The 16,460-nt window shown below is 41.1% G+C and overlaps 1 pseudogene; it reads right to left on the bottom strand.

Annotated features, from left to right (window-relative positions):
- The window catches only part of LOC111827291, a 103,642-nt pseudogene extending 87,600 nt beyond the window's left edge, over positions 1 to 16,042 (bottom strand).
- Positions 16,043 to 16,460: the final 418 nt, after the last annotated feature.

Below are 16,460 nucleotides of genomic sequence, written 5' to 3'. Positions count from 1 at the left end.
TATTATAACTTGGGTGGGCTCAACTGTCAGGGTTGCTGGCACTGGCCAAGAGGAAGTGCTGGAGAAACCTAGGACCAGATGGGACCAGGCCTAGGAAACTTTCTCAGCTGAAGGGCCTGTTTCAGGGCCAAGGATGTGATTTGCAGTCTCAGAAAGGTCAATCCATGTCATGGGTTCTGAGCATAAGCACATTTAGAATGGGGCTCCTTCCAACAACTGGGAACAGAGGAAACGAGGTACAACCTCCAGGGGAGAGACAAGGGCAAGGATGCCGCAAGGTGTTGAATTCCTGCTCAATGGGCTTTGATGGTTCTAGGCAAAGTTCCAGACCCAGCAGTGGACTGGGATACTAAGCAGGAAATTGAGGATGAAGTCTGGTGAGAGAATAGGGCTGCAGCCTGGTCTCAGGGCTCATCAGACACCAGAACTGCAGCAGCAAGATGAATTCCAGACTCTACACATTAGTGTTAATCCCTTCCCTGGTCAGGACTGATTGACTCAGAGCCTGGGCAGGGCCATGTCTGTAACTGGCCAGGACTGGGAAGGCAGGATCCTGTGGGAGGAATTAGGGGATAACTCTGATTGATATCCTCAGTCCCAATATGGCCACCTCCACCCCACCCCTTACTGGGGCATTACATTATGCTGGTAGAGAATCACTCCCTTGTCTTGGGAAGGTTTTTAAAAAGAGTAATTTTGTCAAGTGTTAATAATTCTGGAAATTTCCCTTTTCCTGAACTGAACATTCCAAGATAAATGTTTTATCAATGTCCCCCTACCAAAGACATCAGGGACACATCTGTAGTTAAACAAGCTCAGTTGATGATTCTTTGCAAGGAGGGAGAGCACATACTCTGGGGATCTGTGTGATGTCTTGGTGGGAAGGTATGACTAATGAGTTATTATAGGATCTGGATTTTGATTGGGTGACTTTGAGGGAAGATCTAAGGAAGCAGGGGTTTGTTCTAGAATTGCTTCTCTCAGAAATCAGGGACAGTTCTTTGATTAGACATCTCAATAACACAGCTGTATCTATAGGGAGGAGAGTCTAGAGCAAGGATAAAACTGTAATCGGTAAAGAAACTGCAGTCAATCAGAGTAGCCAAGAGTGACTGGAATGTTTGATTTTTGTAGATTGCATATTGATCCCATTTTTGTCTGCCCTTAGATAAAATTATGAAGTGCTCTTGTTTTGTCTCACATTATCATGGATCAGAGTGATTGTTTCTGAGGTATTGTCCCATGAGGTCCTTTATGTCCACCAGGAGACACGATGGCCCAGCTGTGAGCATCAGGCCAACACCTAACAATACCCAGCTGCAGGTGCCAGACCAGTTCTTTGATGTCGATATACTCTGGTCCACCCATTCCTAGCAAGCTAGAAAAAGTAGGATTTAACACGTGCATTTTTGATAGTCAAAGTTTTTGGGAACACAGAAAAACTTATGTTCTCATGCTAATATTTTGCATACTTTATTTTGCAGTCAGGAAATACAGCACATACTATAACACTGCATTAATCCCACTCAGATGTTGTTATTTACATTTTTAAAAAGAAGGGGTGATGGCATAGAAAGTTAGGAAAATTATCACAGACCATGCAAAAGGTGAACCAGGCAGAATGAAAAACAACACAGCCTAAGCTTTTCCAATCATACAGTAGTGGCTGGTCACCAAAGTCAAGGCTGTCTGTTGCTAATGCACCCAAGGTGAGCATGGTGGGTGACGTTGGCGATGAAGATGATGATAGCTTCAGGGTTAGGAATGCATCATAAGCATATCTGACTTAAATTTATTTTTTGCTTTTTATTTTATTGATTTTTAGAGAGAGAGAGGAAGGGATACACACACACACACACACACACAGATTTGTTGTTCCATTTATTTATTTATGCATTCATTGATTCATTCTCACATGTGCCCTAACTATCGAGCAAATCTGCAACCTTGGTATATTGGGATGATACTCTAACCAACTGAGCTACCTGGTAAGAACTGACTTTTCTTTAACATTGATCTATTTGTTCTTTAACATGACTGATTATATCATTACCTATAAACATTTTTTCTGAGCCAAGTTATAATTTTGGCCAGGTGTATTTCTCTGGACATGAGTCCCTTGAGTTTCCTGGCAATTCTATTAAGGAACACATCCTCATTCAATTTTTTAATACATTTGTTTAATTCACTAGATAATGTGCTACTCAAGGCAAGGACACTATCCATATCCTCCTGGGTTGCTAGAGTGCAATACTGGATAAATATCTATAGGTGAAGGATGCTTATTTATTTTACAAGGGGCTATATCATCCCAGTACTAAGACTTGATCACAAACTCAAAATCTCATTATAATTGAAATGGTAACTCCCCAATTTTATTGATCCTTCCCTGTTGAATGAAAACAAATATCTACAAGAGACCTAGCTATAAATGTTTATAGCAGCATTATTCATAAGCACTCAAAGTGGAAACAACTTAAATGTCCATCAATAGGTGAAAAAATAACAAAATGTGGTATATTCGTAAAATGGAATATTACGTAGTAATAGAAAAGAAGTAAGTATTGATTCATGCATCAACATGGATAATTCTCAGAAACATTATGCTGAGCAAAATGAGCTGGACGTGAAAGAGTACATACTGTATGATACCACTTATGTGAATCTGTAAAATAACACATTTCGTTTATGGTGACAGAAAGCAGATCATTGGTGGTCTGGGTCTGAAAGGCAGAGGTTGATTGATGGAAAAAGGCACAAAAGAAATTTTCAGGTGATGAAATATTCTATATTTGATTGTAGTAGTGCTCACACAGGTTTATACCTTTGTCAAAACTCGTTGAACTTTACACCTGAAATTAGTGAATTTATTATACATAAATCACACCTCAATGAAGTTGATTTTTATATCCCTCTTCAGCTACTGTACTTTCCCTTGATCCCCATTTAAAGCAAAACTCAAAAGAACTGTCTATACTCTTTTCAATTCCTCTCCTCTGATTCTTTTAAGAAGAAAAGACTCTTGTCAGTGTCATCTATGACTTCCATTTTGTGACTCCAGTGGTCAATTTCAAGTCCTCATCTCATGAGACCTCAGCAGAGCTTGACAGAGCTGTTCACTCCCTCTTCCTGGACACACTTTCATCAATTCTCAAAGTATTCTCACATTGCTGGCAGCTCTTCCTCAGTCTCCTTCTTTGCCTCCTTATCATATTTAGACACTGAATTTGGAGGCTTATCCCTCAATGACCTCATCCAGTCAGGATTTAAAATGTCACCTCTATGCTGATGATTCCCAGAGTTCTATTTCCTGTAACCTGAACTCCAGATTCATATGCTTAACTACTTACTCACCAGGTCCATTGACTGTCTTTCTCATGCTCATCCTGTTCTAATCTGCACTCCTGATTTCAAGTGTCCCCACCTCACACCCCTGCCTAGCAAACCTGCTTCTCACACGGTATTCCTCAGGTCAGTAAAAGGCAACTCCATCCTTCCAGTTCCTTAAGCCAAAACCTTGGAGTCATCCTTGAATTCTTTTACATCCCACATTCACTCCACTGAATTTCTGCTGACTATACCTCAAAAATATACCTAAAATCCAACAACATTCAGCAGTATTGTTTCAAACAGTTGTCTTGTGCATGGATTATTGCAATGGCTGCTACTTGATGTCCTTTGATGAATAAGCCATTGCTTTTGTGTTCTTCTGTAGTCTAATCCTCATACAGAAGTTTGCATAATCCTTTTAAAATGCAAGTCAGATCATGCCACAGGGCTGAAAATAAATGCTCTAAGCTCCAAAGCGAGTGCTTAAAACCCACATCCTTGACCTAAAAGGCCTAACAAGAACTGGACTCCTGTTGTGTCCCCTTTCCTCATGCTGCTTCAGCTACACTGGCCACCTTGCCATTTTTGGAATGCACCAGGCATTCTTGTACCTCAGGGCCTTTGTGTATCCTTTTCCCTCTGCATCTTTCTGGAATTCCCTCCCCCAGATATTCACATGGCTCACTCCTCACTTTTCAGGACTTCTTAGGAAAGATCTGACACAGCCCCCTTGAACATTGCAGTCCTTTTTATGCCTTTCAATACTGGGATTCTCCTAGAACCTATCACTATCTGACATACTATATACTATACTTATGTATTTGTTTGTTGCACACTTTCCTCCACTTCAGTGGTTCTCAATCTGTGGGTCGCGACCCCTTTGGGAGTCGAATGACCCTTTCACAGGGGTCGCCTAAGACCATCGGAAAACACATATGTAATTACATATTGTTTTTGTGATTAATCACTATGCTTTAATTATGTTCAATTTGTAACAATGAAATTGGGGGTCACCACAACATGAGGAACTGTATTAAAGGGTCGCGGCCTTAGGAAGGTTGAGAACCACTGCTCCACTTGAATGTAAGCTCTCTAAGACAGGATTTTTTGGGGCCATTTTTTTGGTATTTTATCTACAGTGCCTAGACTACAGTCTGGCATATAGGAGACTCAACAAATATTTTGTTAATTAGTGAATGGGAAGAAACTGAGTCATGGGGAAATTAAGCAAATTGATAAATGTTGTCTAATAGAGAAATAGAAGTGCTTTTTAGAAAAATCATTATCCTGCATTTGGATTTAATCCTCACTCTGTAGAATAACACTAAAATTCATTATGTATGTCTAATAAACTTCTCATTGGTAAGATGGCTCTAGAAAGTAGTTACCAGTTTTAAGTTGATGAGTTCACTGTCAAGAGGTTTGTGATTGCTGATGAAAAAAAAATACAGGCATTCTCCACCAACCTCAGAAATAACCATAATTTTTAGATGTTTCTGTTTTATTTCTATGTAAAACAACTGAAAGGATAATTGCCCAGTGATGGAATGATTAGTATGACATTTCAGCCCAATTTCTACAAACGGGAGTACTTGGTGATGAGGTCCAAGATTTGCCAGCCTTAGGTATCCTTAGGTAAGGGTGGTCCCTGGTTGGGAGGCTGTGAATGTGGGCCAAACTCTTGTGAGTATGTTCCTGAACTAAACTTATAGGTAAAAACACTTTCAAGATCTGCACTACCCTTAAAAAAAAGAGTGAGCAAGTATCTACAATGTGGCTTCAGAGGAGGTGGTTTAAGCCTGCACACAAATAAAGCAATAATCCTGACATATTCCTGTGATTAAAGGTATTAGGTATTTTGTGACTGTAAGCTTACTCAGGTGTGCCGCTTGTTCAATGTGTCATGACGCCCTGCTCAGGTCTCCAGGCCATGCAGGTTTGCTGGATAATTACCTTACTGAAAACCAGATTACTTATTGTCTGGATGTCAGCTCCCTGAGAATGTGCCAGATAACTCCCAGACAACTGGGAATTAGCAACGATACTTGCCTGATGAAGGCGCCTGCTTTTTCCGTGTCACGTGTGCTGCCAGGGTGGGCAAACTGGTTCAGGGAAGCGAACTTAGTTCCACCCTGTAGCAGCCCTCACTGAGGAAATTGCATGGCCTTCATTTCCTTTGATGGGCTGGTGCTCTGAGACAACTGCTGAGCCTTCGACCAAGAACAAATAATTGGACATTTGTCTTTCTGGCAATCCCTCTGCTTGGGAAGTTCTGATGTGCTATTGACATCATGATATCAGAAAATTAGATCTGTTTTGAAAACTTGGATGTGAATAAAATATGATCAACTGTTGTCAGAAACTATTAATTGGAAAATTCAAGAAATAAACAAGCTTTAAATTTTGCACTGTTCTGAATAGTGCGATGAACTCTCCGGCCATCCTGCTCTGTCCCACCTGGATGAGAAACATCCCTTTTTGCCGGTATATTCACACTGTAGATATCCCCTTCCTGTTAGTTACTAACCCTCCTAGGTATCAGATCAACTGTCATGGTATAGCAGTGCTTGTGTTCAAGTAACTCTTATTTTACTTAATAATGGTCCCAAAGTGCAAGAGTAGCAATGCTGGTAAAGAGAAGCTATAAAGTGTTTCTTTAAGTGAAAAGGTGAAAATTCTCGACTTAATAAGGAAAGAGAAATAATGTATGCTGAGGTTGCTAAGAGCTATGGTAAGAACAAACCTCGCTATAAATTTGCCTAATTTATATATTAAACTTTGTCACAGATATGTATGTATAGGGAAAAACATAGTATATTGGGTTCAGTACTATCATGGTTTCAGGCATTCACTGGGGGTATTGGAATAGATTCCCCATCGAAGAGGGAGAACTATTGTATTTATATACTAACTAGAGGCCTGGTGCACAAAAATTTGTGCTGGTGGGGTCGTCCCTCAGCCTGGCCTGCCTCCTCTCACAGTCTGGGACCCCTCAGGGGATGTCCTACTGATGGCTTAGGCCTGCGGGGAGTGGGCCTAAGCCGCAGTCTGGCATCCCTTTGCGGGAGGCGACCGGGCCAATCAGGGGAAAGCGCTGCCCCCATCACCTTGCTGCTGCTGCCACTGCTGGCTGCTGTGGCTGCCGGCCCTCCTCGGCCCTCGTAGGCGCTGCAGCTTTGTCTGGAAGGACGTCCGGAAGATGTCCAGTGTATTCAGTCTAATTAGCATATTACCCTTCTATGAGTATAGACTAGGGGGATATAATATATATTTTAAAATTAGCTATTTGAATGAAAGTATGCAAAACTCATTCCTGTGGAGAAATTTGCTATCTTCAAAATTGCTTTCTTCAAGTCTTCTCCTTAAAGTGAACAAAAAAACCAAACAAATGCTTTTTATTTTAAATCCATGTAAAATAGTAAAGTGATAGTGTAGTTTATACTCAAAATGACTGGCAAAGTTTCCATTTTCTATATAGCTCTCTAGCCTTTTTCTGAGAAAATAATCCAAGATGTTTCCCTCTCTGTACAAAGAAATGCTAAAAGATAGAAAACAAATTACTTCCATATATTTACATCTAATTAAGAAAAAAGATTGTATTTTTTAATATTATGCAAAAATATATTTGTAGCTGCTCAGCTTGAAATATGGAACCAGAAGATAAAAATGAAAAGAACCAAATTATGATAAAGCAGTTTGATGGAATGACTGAAAAATAAGCTTGCATGAAATAACTACTGACTTAGCCAGGGAAATAAAACATCAAGATCAGGCCACTTCTAAATCAAAAGGAGAACATAAAAATAAGCTGTAAAAGTGGCTTCTTTTTGACAAGGACAAAATTAAGCACCAAGTCCTCTCTATATTTGCCACAAGTCAGCCCTCTTGTGGCAAATACAGATAATGACAGAAATGATAATCTAAAAAAGTTCTATACAAGATACTTCTCAGAGTCAGAATTATATTTCTCTTATACTAAATTTCAGAGTATGTTTACTTTAAAAATCATCATGGGTGTTTTCAAGAACAAAGCAGAGTATAAGTGTCTGAACTTTGGAGTAAAAAAAAAAAAACTTGTTGGAAAATCCCTTTTTGTCCCTCAACAGTAGCTGCCAGATCTCCTGGGCAAGGTTCTCAACCCGTGGAAACCTCTGTCTCCATAAACATGAAATGGGTATGAAATGCTTGCTCAACAAATTCTGCCGAAACCGGTTTGGCTCAATGGATAGACCGTCGGCCTGCGGACTGAAAGGTCCCGGGTTCGATTCCGGTCAAGGGCATGTACGTTGGTTGCGGGCACACCCCCAGTAGGAGATGTGCAGGAGGCAGCTGGTCGATGTTTCTCTATCATCGATGTTTCTAACTCTCTATCCCTCTCCCTTCCTCTCTGTAAAAATCAATAAAATATATTTAAAAAAAAACACCAAAAAACAAAAAAAAAACAAATTCAAGGTCATTCAGAGGGTCAAATTAAATAATGCACATAAAAGCATTTTTAAACCATTGAGTGCCATCAATGCATGTACTACTAATGAGCAAGCAAAGTGACTAAACACCCTTAAATTAATCTAAGATACTTGAAATGTAGCATGTTTATGATTCCATTCTAATCTTAAGAGCCACTTAATTCTGAAATATCTACAACCCTGGGCTCAGGGTTATTGATATGCAGCCTTCTTTTATGGTCTCTTTTTCTATCACACCACTGAACATTCTCCTCCTTAACCCCTGATTTAAACTGTGGTTAAACATTTTAGTTGTTGTCTCCCTTGGGTTTCACTGTTTCACTGTGAACATCCATACAAGGAAATTATAGTTTTTATGTGTTTTTCAGTATTCCCCAGAGAGTACTTATGGGAGCCAAATGCAGTATATTTTAGTTTTATAAGAAAATTCTATGTATGTCTTTATTCTTTTTAAGCTCTGAGTTGTGTGGCTGACTGCTCAGTTTTGGAGACTGGGTGAGTGTCAAGATGGGGCATTAGAGTCTGTCTTGTTTCTCCCCCACAATTCCACTTTCACCAAGGCCCTCCATGTGCATGTTATCCTATATAATAAAAGGCTAATATGCAAATTGTCCCCTTGACTGGGAGTTTCACCAGGAGTTCAACCAGGGGGCGAGGCCAGCCAGCCAACATCACATGTCCCCTCCCCCCGGCTGACCCGGGCTGATCAGGCTGATCAGGGCAGGCTGGCCAGACCCCACTGGTGCACGAATTCGTGCACTGGGCCTGTAGTCTTCTATATTTGGTGACTCTTGAAGGCTTTAAGCCTTCTCCCTGGCTTCCTAATGGGATCCCCATACTTCTCTAAAATTCCACATCTTATTGTCAGTTCTAAGGGCTTGGGGCTATCTTTCTTCTCCTGTAGAAATACTTTGTGGATGTTTGTCTTTTAATAAAGGAGTCTGCCGCCACTGCTTCTGTTCAGAGTCCAATCATTGGTGCGGGGGGTGGGGGGGGTGCAGAGAGAGGCCCAGAAATAGTGTTCTCACCCATCTTCCTACCTTTGTTTGGTTGAGGCAAGTTACTTTGGTTGATTTTTAGCTAGGTTGGTTGAACAGGAACAGTGACTCTGTGTGTGTGTGTGTGTGTGTGTGTGTGTGTGTGTGAGAGAGAGAGAGAGAGAGAGAGAGAGAGATTTAAAACAGAGAAATTAAAAAAGACTAGAAAAGAAGCCATGGAAAAACATTAAAAAGGAAGCAGATAAATGAAGTTTTTTAAATCCTTCATACAGCTATAATATTACATTTCCTTTATTTGTCCAAAGGTTACCTGTCTTTATTAACTTCTCTCTTTTATTTTTCCATTAAATATCCCTGGAGAGTCTTTCTTTGCATCTCTCTTCCTCTTTTGTGCTTCTCCTGCCCCTCCAACTTCTATTTTTTCCCCCCACAGAATTAACACAATCTGCTCAGCTCTGGCCCAGGAGAAGGCTTTTTGTGGCTTATATTTTTAGATCATCACTGGAGTCGCTAGTCTCTTTCCAGATATAATGCAAGAAGATTGCTTAAGATATTCTCTGGAATGTTCTCTCATGGAATCTCCAAAAAAATATTTGGTCTCTCTGTGGCCATCACCTGGGATTTTCATCTTCCATATGCCTGGTCTGCTTTAACTAAAAATTCCTGGGTGTGGAAGCAGTTGAGGACTGTAGGGTGGCCAGACTTCTGTATAGCTTTAAGGGCGGTGATACTGGTATGAAGAGAAATGCCAAACATCAAAAATCAACAAAGGCAGAGTTGGAAAACAGATGAAAAGGCCTGACAGTACAAGGTGGGGTGTTTGTGTAAGAGATTATCTCTTCTCCTTCAGCAGCTGCCTGTGTGGGAGGAGACAGGCTTCCTTTCCCAGGCTTCCACCAGCCTCCACCTAAAAGGAAAGAGATCCAGAAGTTCTGATTCTTCTCAAGCCAGGTCTGCAGCCTGAGTAATGACCTGGGAAGTCACTTTGGTCATCAATGCTTCCAAATAAGACTTTAATTCACCAAATCAAAGTGTGAATCTTATATGTTTCAGATCTTGTTCTAGGCTCTGGTGTCTCTAAATACAGTAGAGAAGGATTCGCAGGATTTGGTGCCCCATTGGACTGGGGAAGTGGGAGCAAGGGAGGGGTAGAGAATGACTCCCAGGTATTCTGCTTAAGCAACTTTTAGGAAGGTGATGATGTTAGGGAACAAAGGGGTCATATGAGGAGCAGGATTGAGCAAGGTGGATCAGGGAGGGAGTGGTGAGTGATGTGTTCGGTTTGGTAGGTGTTGAGTGAAGCATGCCATTAAGAAATCCAAGTGGAGGTTCTGTAAAAAGGTGGAAGTATAAGTCCAGGGTTCAATAGAGAGAGTTCAGAATTGGAAAGTTGACTTGTGAGTCACCAGTGTAGATACAGCCAGTTACTAAAGATGCTCTGACTTTAGGTTTTTTAATATGGATACAGAGAATAAATATATGTTGTGAAATAATAGGAAAAATACATATTAGTTTCTGACCCTGGTTCCTGGCTCAGAGCTCCTAAAACAATGGTAATTTCCTAAGTGGTAAGAGCACTAGGAGCATCTTCTGTTCTTTGTAGTTGGTCTTTGACCCATTCCTATCACAGAGCCTCTAAATCCCTTGGAATTTTCTGGCTGATTGGGAGTGTCGTTTGTTCTAATGAGGAGACTCATGACACCCCTCAATAGCTTCAGGATGGATGCTGGTCACCAAAAAACCAAGCCTTCGTTAGAAACTTGAAACTTTCAGCCCCACTCCACTCCCATCCCCCAGGAAGGAAAGAGGAGCTGGAGACTGAAATAATGATCATTCATGCCTATGTGATAAAGTGTATGAAAATCCCAAAAGTACTGGGTGCAGACAGCTTCTGGGTTGGTGAACACATCTACATGCCAGGAGGGTGGTGCACCCCGACTCCAGGGGGACAGAAGCACTCAAGACCCTTCAGGAACTTCCTCTCTGCATCTTCATCTGCCCGTTCATTCACATCCTTTTTTCTACTTTTTATAAAAAACAGGGAAACCTAAGTTTTTCCCTGGATTTGGCGAGCCATTCCAGAAAATTATCAAATCCAAGCAAGGGGTCAGAAGACATAGCCAGTTGGTCAGAAGACAACTGGTGTCTAAAGTGGGGGTGGTCTCATCAAACTGAGCCCTGAACTTGTGGGATTTGACACTAACTCCAGGTAGAGAGTGTCAGAACTGAATTGCATTGTAGGACACCTAGCTGGTGTCAAAAAGAATTACTTGATGTGTAGAAAAACCACACATCTGGTGTCAGAAGTATTGTGTGCTTTCCCTTTACACCTGCCCTGACAAACTCATGGGTTTATTGTAATCATCAAATGATATATTTTACATGAAAGTACTTTAACATGCTAAAATATACAATGGTAAGATCCTAGTGTTCTTGTTTGATCATTGTGTTTCTAACATGACACTTCGCAGTGCAGGATGTAAAATGAGGGAAGATGAGACCCTTCTCTAGAGGAGCTTGCAATTGAAGTGTCTGGAAAGAATATCTGTGCCTACGAAACAATGAGGGAGATGAATCTGAGCGACTCTATTTCAGCTCTTTTCCACCCTGCAGGCAATTTATTGGAACACCTGCTCTACTTGGAAGATGGCCATTGTTTAAAAACCCTGAAACACCCTGTTAATACCTTCTCCACTGAGAGCAGATAGTGCCTATTAGCAAAGCAGCAAGCTACACCCTGGGCTGCCTATAAAAGTTATGGGGCTCAGTGCAAACTGAAAACATGACCTCCTTGTTCACAAATTATTAAGGATTTCAAAGTGGTGGCAACAGGGCACAGAACCAAATTTGAGGTCCATCTAAGCGTGGGGTTCTGTGCTACTGCAGGGGTTGCTTACCCATGAAGTTGACTGCCTACAGTATTCCCAGAATCTGCTATAGGCACATCGCAAGGTCACCATTTTGAATTGAGGGAAAGAGCTTGAGTCTCCATATATTCAGTGACCATTTGTTAAATCATTTCACCAGACATCTCTTATGTCCTGGGCCAGCCCAGAAGTGATCCGGACAGATAAAACTCTCTTCTCTTGAGCATTTGCTTGCTTAGTGAAAAAGAAAACTAACATATATTCTGTCTTTAAATGCTACCTCCCAAATTGCTCATTTAGAATTTTTCTCTTTCCTCTGTGTTCCCACAGTGCTCTGTACCTTGCCTGCATTCTTTCTTAGGGAAAATGGACAGAAATTCATGACTGATGATGTGGGCTCAAACCTAAGTCTTTTTGTCCAGGGGGGTCTTTCCAGTGGACTTCTCACAGCACCATGCCATGATGGGATCATGGGAATGAGGAGATGCTGGTCCTCAGGGGACAGCCAGATAGGGCAGCCAGGTGGGGCTATGGCAGTAGACATCCCCTGGCTGGTCCCTCTGGCTAGGAGCACTGTATTTTTTTTAATGTATGTTACCATCTGAAAAATGCCAGGAAGTCCTGTACCACCACAGTTCTTGGATACCAAGATTGCTTAACCACTGTGACTCTCACCCCATGTTCACATACACCCTTACTCTTGGGTTTCCATGTAACCCCCAGATATTCTTTCTCTTCTTATTGTCCTTTTATCATGGCATTTTAACAGGACACAGGAGTCATGGTCTGTGGGCCAGGCCATAGCCTCACAGGTCATGTTCCTATAGCTCCTTTGTTTTCTCAGATGTAGGCAAACATTTAAAATCCAGAAAGGGTTTGGTGGGTCTTCCTTCCTCCTACAGGGGAGAGACAGTGTGAGGACCGGCCTAGGAAAGATGATGGCTAATGAGGACACATGTCCCTTCTCTGCTTCCCTCCCACTCTCCTTCCCTGCAGTCAGAAAACTTGATTCTGCCTTGTACTAGCACATCCTGCTACATCCCTTCTTTCCTTTCTCCTTCCTCTGTTTGTACCCTCTCTCCCTGCACAGCATTGTCTAACCTCTACATGGCTTTGTCCCTCCTAGAAGCCATTTCTTCATGCTGAGCTTTGTTATTGGGCCATCAATCTATTATTTTTAGAGAATTTATAAGCCAAAGACTCCTAACATCTAATTGCATTTGTCAGGAGTGGTGTTGCCTGCAAGCTGAAAACTGAGGGAAGAGGTTTCTCAGAGGCCTTAGTATCCAGGAGAACCAGGCCTCTCAAAGAGCTGCTCTGCTTTTCATTGTTGTAAATTGTGCTGCTGTCATTGTTTCCCCTTTGCAATGGGTTGCTGAGAACCAAACCAGTTCAAGATTTTAAAGACTGGGTTTTCAGAACTACTCTACAAAAACATATATGACTTTATCACTTATTATTGGAATACTATCATTTCCCTTATTTTAATTTCCTTTTCCTTCTTTCCCTCTGATTTTCTACTTTTATATTGATGTGGTACTTGTGTCCTATGCTGCTTTAAATATCTTTTTAGAATGAGGCAAGGTAATAAATAAAAACATCAATAAACAAATGAATACATAGAGAGTAAATGAATTTCTAGACTGTCTTTACAAATTATCTCTCTGTTTTGTTTTTCCACTTCCTTTTTCACTGCATCTGTTCCACAAACCCTCTACTAGTAGAGGGAAACAAAAGGGACAAAGCAAAGTGCCCGAAGTGCCCAGGAGTATTTGCCAAGGAGTACCTGAGGATCACATGATGAAATCATCCAGTGGCACGTGTTATTTACTCAGTCACATGTTGATGGCTTGCATGTGTTTTGCAGAAGGAGACAAATATGCACATATGAAAACATAAACCATGAAGGGAGAGAATGAGTCTTTAATCAACTCCAGGCACCTATTACATTTGTGGCCACAAGTGGAATGTGTTGATGTTGAAACGGATGGGGCTTCTGTAGGGGGCTATGGAAAGGGCTGTTATCAGCAGGACAGACAATTCTGACTTTAAGATAACTTAGTCCCAGGTCTGCAACTGGGGGCTGGGCAAGGAGTCAAATGAACCTTTAGCATCCTTTCAGCCTCACATTTATGGGCTAGAGGGAGAGCCACCTAAGCTGTAGATGCTCTCCTGTGTGGTACTTTCCATAAATTTAAATCTTGCTGCTCATACCAAGTACAGTGCAGATGCATCTCTCTCTATGTAATAGCCATGATTCTGGGCATTTACATGTAAATTAAGTCCTTGTGTAGTATATGAAATCATTTAACATACAGCTGGGCAGCTCTCAGCCCAAAGGAACCCTGCAGTGAATCCTTTTGAAAGGAAGGGTACTCTGTGACTCAAGTAATCATATTCCAATTTATGTTTTCTCTTAATTTGGATGGTAACTTAAAGAGTTTCTTTATACATCTTTACTTAATGTGAGTAAATAAATTAGTGCGTATCCTGTAATATTTTTTCCAGGGCAAAATGATCATAGATGTGTCATACTGATAATTATATGTTAAGTCAATGATTTAAGCCAATGATTTAATGATAGCCGAAGGAGAGATTAGGATGCCATGAAAGGTTTCTGCCCATTAGCTCTAATAAAGGAGGGACTGACAGACGTCTAGGTTGTTCATCTAAGAACGACTAAGGATGGCTGTTTCCCTGAGAGGTCCTGAGCTCTTTGATGAAAGACCACAGAGGACTGAGCATGAAGAAAGAAGAGATTAATTTGAGTTGTACCTTAATTCAGTCAGTTGCCTTAAACCAGTTTGACCTTGAACTGGTCTCAAAATCACTGAGCTTTCATTTCCTCAGCTTAAAAACTGGGCTAAAATTATGACACAGGGTTTCTGTGAGAATGTGGAGGGACAGTTTTTATAACATACTTTACAAAGTGCCAAGTACAAAGATTATGAGCCATTAATAGAGGGAAGACAGGGTAGATTTTTTTTTAAAAACTTCTGTTCTTTAAACACAGGGTTTCCTTGATGGCCTCTGATTCAAGTTTTTTTGAATTGAGCTACCCAAATATTTTAAAGATTCCCCAGAAATTAGCAGTCCTACTTAGAAAAGTCCCTTGTCTTCATTCCTTTGGAAGGATTCGGATTAGGAGGATTTCTAGAGGAGAGAAAGTTCACCCTCTAATGTGGCCCATGAGAAAGATGGTCTATGAATTTATGAACTGGTCACAATGTGCCTTTTAAACAGGCTGCTCTCTGAATTATTATTTTATTCTGTCCTTTCAATTAAACTCCCACTTCTTTACTAATTTAATCTGGCTATTAGATATTTACTCAATTGCTCTTCAAGTGAGCTATTTATGTTTTATAATGTTATATATTCCACTTGCTTTTTAAGCCGTCGAAGACCCATAAAATTTTCAGAATTAGTTCAATTTTATTTTCATAGTCATAGTTGTAATGTGAATGCTAAGTAGAATCTCACCTGAATTTATTTTACTTGAGTTTAACTTCAGATTAAATAACCCCAATCAAGATTATGGGCTGAGTGGCTGATGCTGTGTGTTTTAGAAGGCCCTGCTCCTGGGGAGTAGAGAAAGGGTGGAGAAGTGACCATTATCATAATCTCAGAATAATGACCAACATTTAATCACACCAGCATAAAATACACTAATGCATGAGATTCCACGCCTCCCCACAACCCCATAGAATTACTGGCTGCTTATGTAGTTTTACATTGACATGGACTCATCTTCACCAAGCTTTGAGCTTTATGCCAACATTTTTATTTTTTGTTGGAGGGGGACATTTCAATAAAGAAAATATAGCAATGTAAGTAAGTTTCACAAGGCACATAATTAAATATACAAATGTTTCATTATCCTTATTTTCCTATTACTGGACAATATATATCTTGATTCCTTTTTCTGCCTTTTTACAGAAAACTTAACCAAGCCACTTCCAGGTCTGGTGGTGCCCTCGAGCTGGCTTGTACCCACATGCCACCTCCAGTTAGCCATTCTTAGCCCCCCAGCCTCCCAGGTGTTGAGTCACACTGCCAGATTGTTTTGGCATCCTGGCATTCGACTGCTATCAGTGAACCAGGTTCCCTACTGGCAGACTGGGCCTGCAGGGGGCAGCCACTGCTGAACGGCTTAGTGACCTTGGTGCCCCTCTCCCCAGAACATTCCTGTGGCCTTGGTGTGTGTTGTGTCCCTTGGGCCCTACGTGGAGCATAACCATCTGGACGGTCTTCTGGTCACACCTGGTATACGTTCCAGCATGCCCACTTTCCCGAGCCTTTTAATCTCTTTCTCCACCATCTGCCACCGTGATTCTGTCTTTTGGGCATTGGCCATTGCTTTTTCCATGTCCCTGGGAGCCATGCTAGTAATGAGTTAGCACCCTCTCCGACGATCATTGCCAAGGTGGTAAATCCTATCTATTGGGACAGAGAGATAGGATTCAATTGAGTCAACAAACTCTTCCCTATCCAGTTTTATGTTCTGCTTCCCTTAGTCAAGCATGCTTAGAATCCATCCCCACATGTACTTCTGCACTCCTTTTATTTAAATTAATTTTTTTTCAAATACAGTTTCTATTTAATATGATTCTTATTAGTTTCAGATGTACAGAAAAGTGGTTAGAATATCATGTACTTTGCAGAGTGCTCACCACTCCTTTGGCATATAGTTCTTCCTTCCCTTATCAGGCCAGCATATCCACAGCTGGCTTAGGCTAGGACTGGTTATAAACCTAGTGGCCAGGATCCTGAGAGGGAGCCCACTGGCTCTGTTTTTAATG

Source organism: Myotis lucifugus, unplaced genomic scaffold, assembly GCF_000147115.1.
Source record: "Myotis lucifugus unplaced genomic scaffold, Myoluc2.0 scaffold_3, whole genome shotgun sequence".
Classification (NCBI taxonomy): domain Eukaryota; kingdom Metazoa; phylum Chordata; class Mammalia; order Chiroptera; family Vespertilionidae; genus Myotis; species Myotis lucifugus.
Note: the sequence above shows the minus strand (reverse complement) of the source record. Positions and strands in the feature narration are given on the sequence as shown.